The sequence below is a fragment of the Vicia villosa genome, unplaced genomic scaffold (genome assembly GCF_029867415.1).
Source record: "Vicia villosa cultivar HV-30 ecotype Madison, WI unplaced genomic scaffold, Vvil1.0 ctg.001995F_1_1, whole genome shotgun sequence".
In the NCBI taxonomy this organism is placed as follows: Eukaryota; Viridiplantae; Streptophyta; class Magnoliopsida; order Fabales; family Fabaceae; genus Vicia; species Vicia villosa.
The window spans coordinates 405410-411504 of record NW_026705805.1 but is presented as its reverse complement, the minus strand read 5'-3'; positions in this window follow the sequence as shown (position 1 = coordinate 411504).

Here is a 6095-nt window from a genome sequence, read left to right as displayed (position 1 = left end):
TTTGAGTGATAATCCATGATCATTGATGCTAATGTGCTTTTAATGATTTATACTTCTTATTTATGTTGCAAATATGTTGTATTTGTTGTTCTTCCGCACGTGCAGGTGAAATAGAAGGGTTAAGGTACCCATGGCAGAACCAAAGCGTTTCTGCAATTTTTCTGGTTCTGAGATGGTCCGCTAAGCGGGCTAAGTCCGCTTAGCGGATGCTGAGCATTTTTCCATAAATTTGCGACCTCGCTAAGCGGACCCAGTCCGCTAAGCGGATGCTGTTAGTGAAAAATAAATTATCGTGAGTCCGCTAAGCGGATCTAAGCCGCTAAGCGGATACTGCTGATAGCAGAATTCTGTTCCTACCCCTTAGGTGCAGTCTGGTTCCGGAATCGGTGCCAGGCTTCACCTCAACCATTAGTACACATATGTACGTTTAATGTGTGGTATTTTATGACACGCATTACTATTATTTTCGTTCGAATACTTACGTTGAATGTTATGCGTAATATTAAATATGCCTATTCAATAATTCTTGTCTATTCATTTGTGATTGATTATGAATACTATGATGAGACAAAGTATGGAAATGTGTTGATATCCAAATGTTTTGGTTAAACATTCGGATTGGATTGTCTTATGACCTTACGCTTGTTGTGTGTACGTATGCTTGAATCGAAGTGGCCGGTGGCTAGGTTGGGATGTATCTCTGACCATGGAGTCAAGGTATCTTCCTGGACCATGGGGTCCGTGGAAAAGTCCGATGATGTGATCAAAGGTCGCGCACCTGAGCTACCGTTGCAGTGTGCTTGTGAGGGTCGCGGGGCATTTTACTCACTCGGCGTTAACACACTTGCGTGCTCGGTATGGTGGGGTTATGTGGCCACGTAGGCTAATACATATCGGTAAATCACCTCTAGTGAGGTCAAGTAGACTAACACTAGGCTTTCGCCTGATGGGCTCATGCGTCAAGCTGGCGGTTTGTACTCGGCGTAACCCACTTACGTGAAGAAGGTTAATGGGACAATGACGCTAATTAGGCTAAAGTCATCTCGCGGTCATTTCGGCTCGTGCGAACCCAATTAACCATCTTGCAGTGAGCTTGTACAAGTCCCTTGACAATAGGCATGGGTGAACTCATCGAGGGTGCGTTCATTCTATAATCTAGCCGAGGTTTTATTACACTTCTGGATTCCCCGTACATGGGTATGGGTTTCGCATACTTGTTTGTCGTTTACTTTTGTACGATGAGTCCTATGGTGGACGATTCATGTGTTTGCTCTGTATGTGTACTAGATGTGAGGATAACCCCGAATCAATGGTGGATTCGGTTTTGTTGATGCATGTACCCTGTAGAACTGAGTGGACCCATAGGATAGGAGGACTCACTGAGATTTAGTAATCTCACCCCAATCAACTTATCTTTTTCAGGTGCAGTTTAGTAGCGTTTGGTCAGTAGCAGGTTTAGACTGAAGATTCGGAAGTGGTGATGGCTCGGAGACCTTGTTAGATCTCATTTTCCGCTGTGCAGATCCATTGAAGACACATGTTTTGTAATTCTTATGAGAATTTCATGTTGTATTTTAATATGGATCTTTCTATATCGATAGCTTTTGTATGTACTCAATATCAATTTTTAACGTTTCATGCATAATATACTAGTCATTTATGTATGGGGTGTTACAATAAGAGATTTATCTTGAAACTTTAAGAGACAAATTTCCTAACCTTGATAGAACTTTAGTAAAATAGCCATCAACGACACCTTTTAAATTAACACATTACCTATCTAAATAAAAAATAAAAACAAATTTTCAAATTAAATATTATAATAGAGTTATGTCATTCAAGAGATAGAAACCATTTATTTGTCTCAATGCTAGGTATTGTCAAACAAAAATATTGTAAATTCTATGTCAGGATATGTTTTAGTACTTCACTTGTTAAGTGTTTGGGTTTCTTTTTCAAGCATATAATTTTTTTTCGTTATTTATCATTCTTAATATGATAAACTTGAGTATTGAGATGATTATCTAGTCTTCAAAAAAACGTGTAGCTTCTATCTTAATAGGAAGAAAAACTCTAGTTGATCGTTCAAAAAAGACATATATACTTCCATGTGAAACGATTAATGTATTATTCCTTTGTATTGGTCATATGCTTTCGAAAATATCTAAAACACAAAAATTCATAATCAATAATTCCTAATAATCATTAAATGTATTTTTTGAAATTACAAAAGTAATGTCTCTTTTAATTTTTTAAAAATAATTTTAAGTATATGTTGAGTTAAAAAAAGGATATTTTTCTGAAAAAACTATTAAACTTTTAAATCAACGAATTTGTTTAATTTTATTCGTAATATTTTGATGTGGAATATATAACGGGTGCTCGTTCTTTCTTCATGTGAAAATTTCTTAAGTTTTTTATTACAATGGCTCGCAAAGGTGTGTTTCATTACAAATAGTAATATATAATAAAAATAGTTTTTTAAGTTAAAAAGTTATTGAAGATCTAAAAAATAAAATTATAGGAACCTTTTTTAAAATCTCAAAAACATAAATTTTTTGGAAAAGAAATTGTAACACCCCATACATATATGTCTAGAATGATATGTAGTGATGCTATAAATGGTACAAGAAACATACATAAGCGATAAAGACAAGAAATTAAAATCATATACAATATCAAGTTTCCACTTAAGATGTATACGCTTGGCTTGTCTTCAACAATGCACGGCGGAAAGATATCATCTAACAAGGTCTTCCTGCCAATTGCTTATCCATAGGCTTCAAGCAATTCATCCAGCAATCCATCTACCTCTAACCTGCTCCTGAAAATATTAAGAGGATTGGGGTGAGATTACTAAATCTCAGTGAGTTCCCCTATCTTATGGGCTCGCTCGGTTCTACAAGGAACATGCAAAAGAACAGATTCACCGAGAATCCGGGTTTTCCTCACGGCTAGGTACAAGTACAAAGAAGGTAACGCCATCATTGGAAGTCCCATAACTGTCCAATGAGGCAACAACAACAAGCACAAGCTAGGTACAAACAGATATGCAGACCCGTACCCATGTACGAGGAATCCAGGAGTAAGTTTACATCCCACTCATTAGGCCACGCAATCCACACCCTCGGTGAGTAACCAAGTACATAGCATCAAGAGACTTGCACAAGCACATCGCAAGACTAATCGGATACTCTTCCTAAATGAAATCAATCTGAGATGAGTTATCACCGTGACATTGCCTAAATGGCGTCCGGCCCCATCATTGTCCACACGCAGATGAGTTACGCCGAGTGCAAACACGCCATCTTGACAGTACAAGCCCACCGGGCGAAAGCCTACTGATCTTGCCTACGTGGCATCACTAGAGGTGAATCGGAAGTAATGTCGCCTACATGGAATTACTTCTCCACCATACCAAGCACGCTGATGTGTAACGCAAGTGTGGAAGTGCCCCCTACGGCCCTCACAAGCACATCGCAATGGTAGCTCAGGTGTGTAGAACATACCGAGAACGCTGATGTATAACGCAAGTGTGGAAGTGCCCCCTACGGCCCTCACAAGCACATCGCAACGGTATTAAGTGTTCTATGCAATTTACCCCCTAATAGTATAGGCCCACTCCGATTCAAGCATATACACACATCACCGAGATCACACATCACGGTGTCAGCCATCACACAGGCAGTCACATCTGAAGGTTCAACCGGAACAAACGAAAAACAATGCATAATCATACATAACATTACATGTGATTCATAACTCATCAAACATGCATATCAATGTCATAACCATGGTGTGATAATGCATTTAATCATCATAGAAACATATATTTACTCAAACAGTTCCATGATAATTCTCAATCCAAAACATGAGACTTTCGGTTCCCAAATCGGAACGAAACACCACTCAAGAGGGAAAAGTATAAATTCTGCATCAGGCCAGTTCGCTACGCGAACTGCCAGCGAAGCCCCGATTCGCTACAGCGAGAGGTAGCGAGCTCCAGCGAGTAAATCAAATCAACTCCCAGACTTATTCGCTACCTGTTCGCTATAGCGAACCATTCGCTACAGCGAGCCAAATTTCGCTACAGCGAAGTTCTCAATTCAAGGAAAAGCTAGAATTTCCATAGTTCGTATAAACTCTTAAAATACGACCAAGGGTTCAATACTCAGTTAAGGATAACATTATGTAGCTTAATAGTTAAGGTAACATCCTGGTCTAAGTTCAACACAAAAATAACATCTTATTGACATAAACTCAAGGCTAATTGTGCTTATTCTAATATAAAGTAACACCTAATCATGTGCCATAATTTATATATGCATCCAAAGCATCTTATCTAAGCGATATCTTATAAAGCACTGAAATACCTTTCCAACGCTTCTGACGGTGCTCCGTTTCGAGTTGTAGAACTCAAGTTATGATCGTTTTAGTGAAAACACAATTCTGCAGTCTGCAGGCATTCGCTGCAGCGAACACAGAGTTCGCTGTAGCGAACCTGACAGTGCAGAACACGGATTTTAGGGTTCTAACCTCCATTTTTGCATCTCAATCAATCCTAATTCAAACTCAAACATGTAGTAATGATCCAATACATTTATTATCATAATGAGAACACATTTTCATCAATTGATCAAGCATGCAAGACATCAAACTCAACCCAAAACCCAACATGCATACATTCCCAAACTACCTACCCAAGTTCTATCTAATGGAACTCACCTTATCCCATGAAGATTCTGAGTTGTAGAAGTTAAAAGGATGATAATGATGCTCTCAAGGTTCTCCTTTGATCAAAACTCTACCTTCAATGTTGTCAAACCCGCATGCATGTCTTCCCAAAAAAATCAGCATCAGACCCTCTATTTCAAACGCGTTTTTCTCCATGATAAAGAACATGCAAGAGGTGATCCATATATGCAAATTATAGAGAAATTCGTAAGCTTTCCAACATGACCAGAATCAGCTCAATTGGAGTTACGAGTGAAGAGTTATTACCTGTTTAGTGAAGGCTGTTCTTACAGTGCGAAAATGCAATTTGTGAAGATGAACATAAGTTGTTATTCTTTCTCTCTTTTGCTTCATCCTCTAAAAATATGATTTTTCTATAAAGCCAAACAATCCTTTATGATACACTTTCCTCTTATGCCAAAATTGCCCTTTAACGAAGCCACAATTATTAGTTTGCCACTTGGTTTGTTTCTAACTTATTCCATTTGATTCTTCTAATCCATCAATTCTCTTTAATCCTTCATAGAGTATAAATATACATATTTGGATACTATGGGATATTACAAAAATATTGATAATCGTGACTACAGTATATATTTCCTATAATTACATATTTAAAATATATAATTGTGATATTTAATATTATAATATCAATTTAAATTTTATAAAATGTATTTAACTAAAAAAGGAACTTTTATGAAAACTAACGTATCTTTAAAAGGCCAAGTGAGGTACAGAGAAAATAAATATCATTTTTCATTAAACTTGCTTGAACAACTCATGAAGATGGTGGTTCTAATTGATCCATTGAATGTTTTTAACCAAGGAAAATATGGTTGAGGGTGTTTGAGATAAACTACATTTTCACAATCTTTCTCCACCGTATTTCCTTGATTAAAGAAATTTGTGGGTTCAAAAAGTAAATTTTAGAACAAGTTAATCACTGTTTCTAGTATTTAACTAATAGCTTATTTGTCTTTGTAGTTTCTACTATTTCAATAAGAATGTTTTATTACATACAAAAAAAGAGGTAGACATTTTTTGCTTCTCCAATGTTTTGATAAAAAAAAAGGACTATGTTTTCATAAAAAAGGACTAGAGTGACATGAATATTGATGATTCGAAACCAATATACTAAATTAATAATAACATAACATTTGATATTTTAATACATACATACATACATATATATATATATATATATATATATATATATATATATATATATATGTTAAATTATATATGTTGATAATATGATACAACCCATAGATATACATTTATATAATTTTTGACGCGATATCAGTTACAAATGAACAAGCAAGTTTACATTAAAATGGAAAACATTATTATTTTCCGTTAGA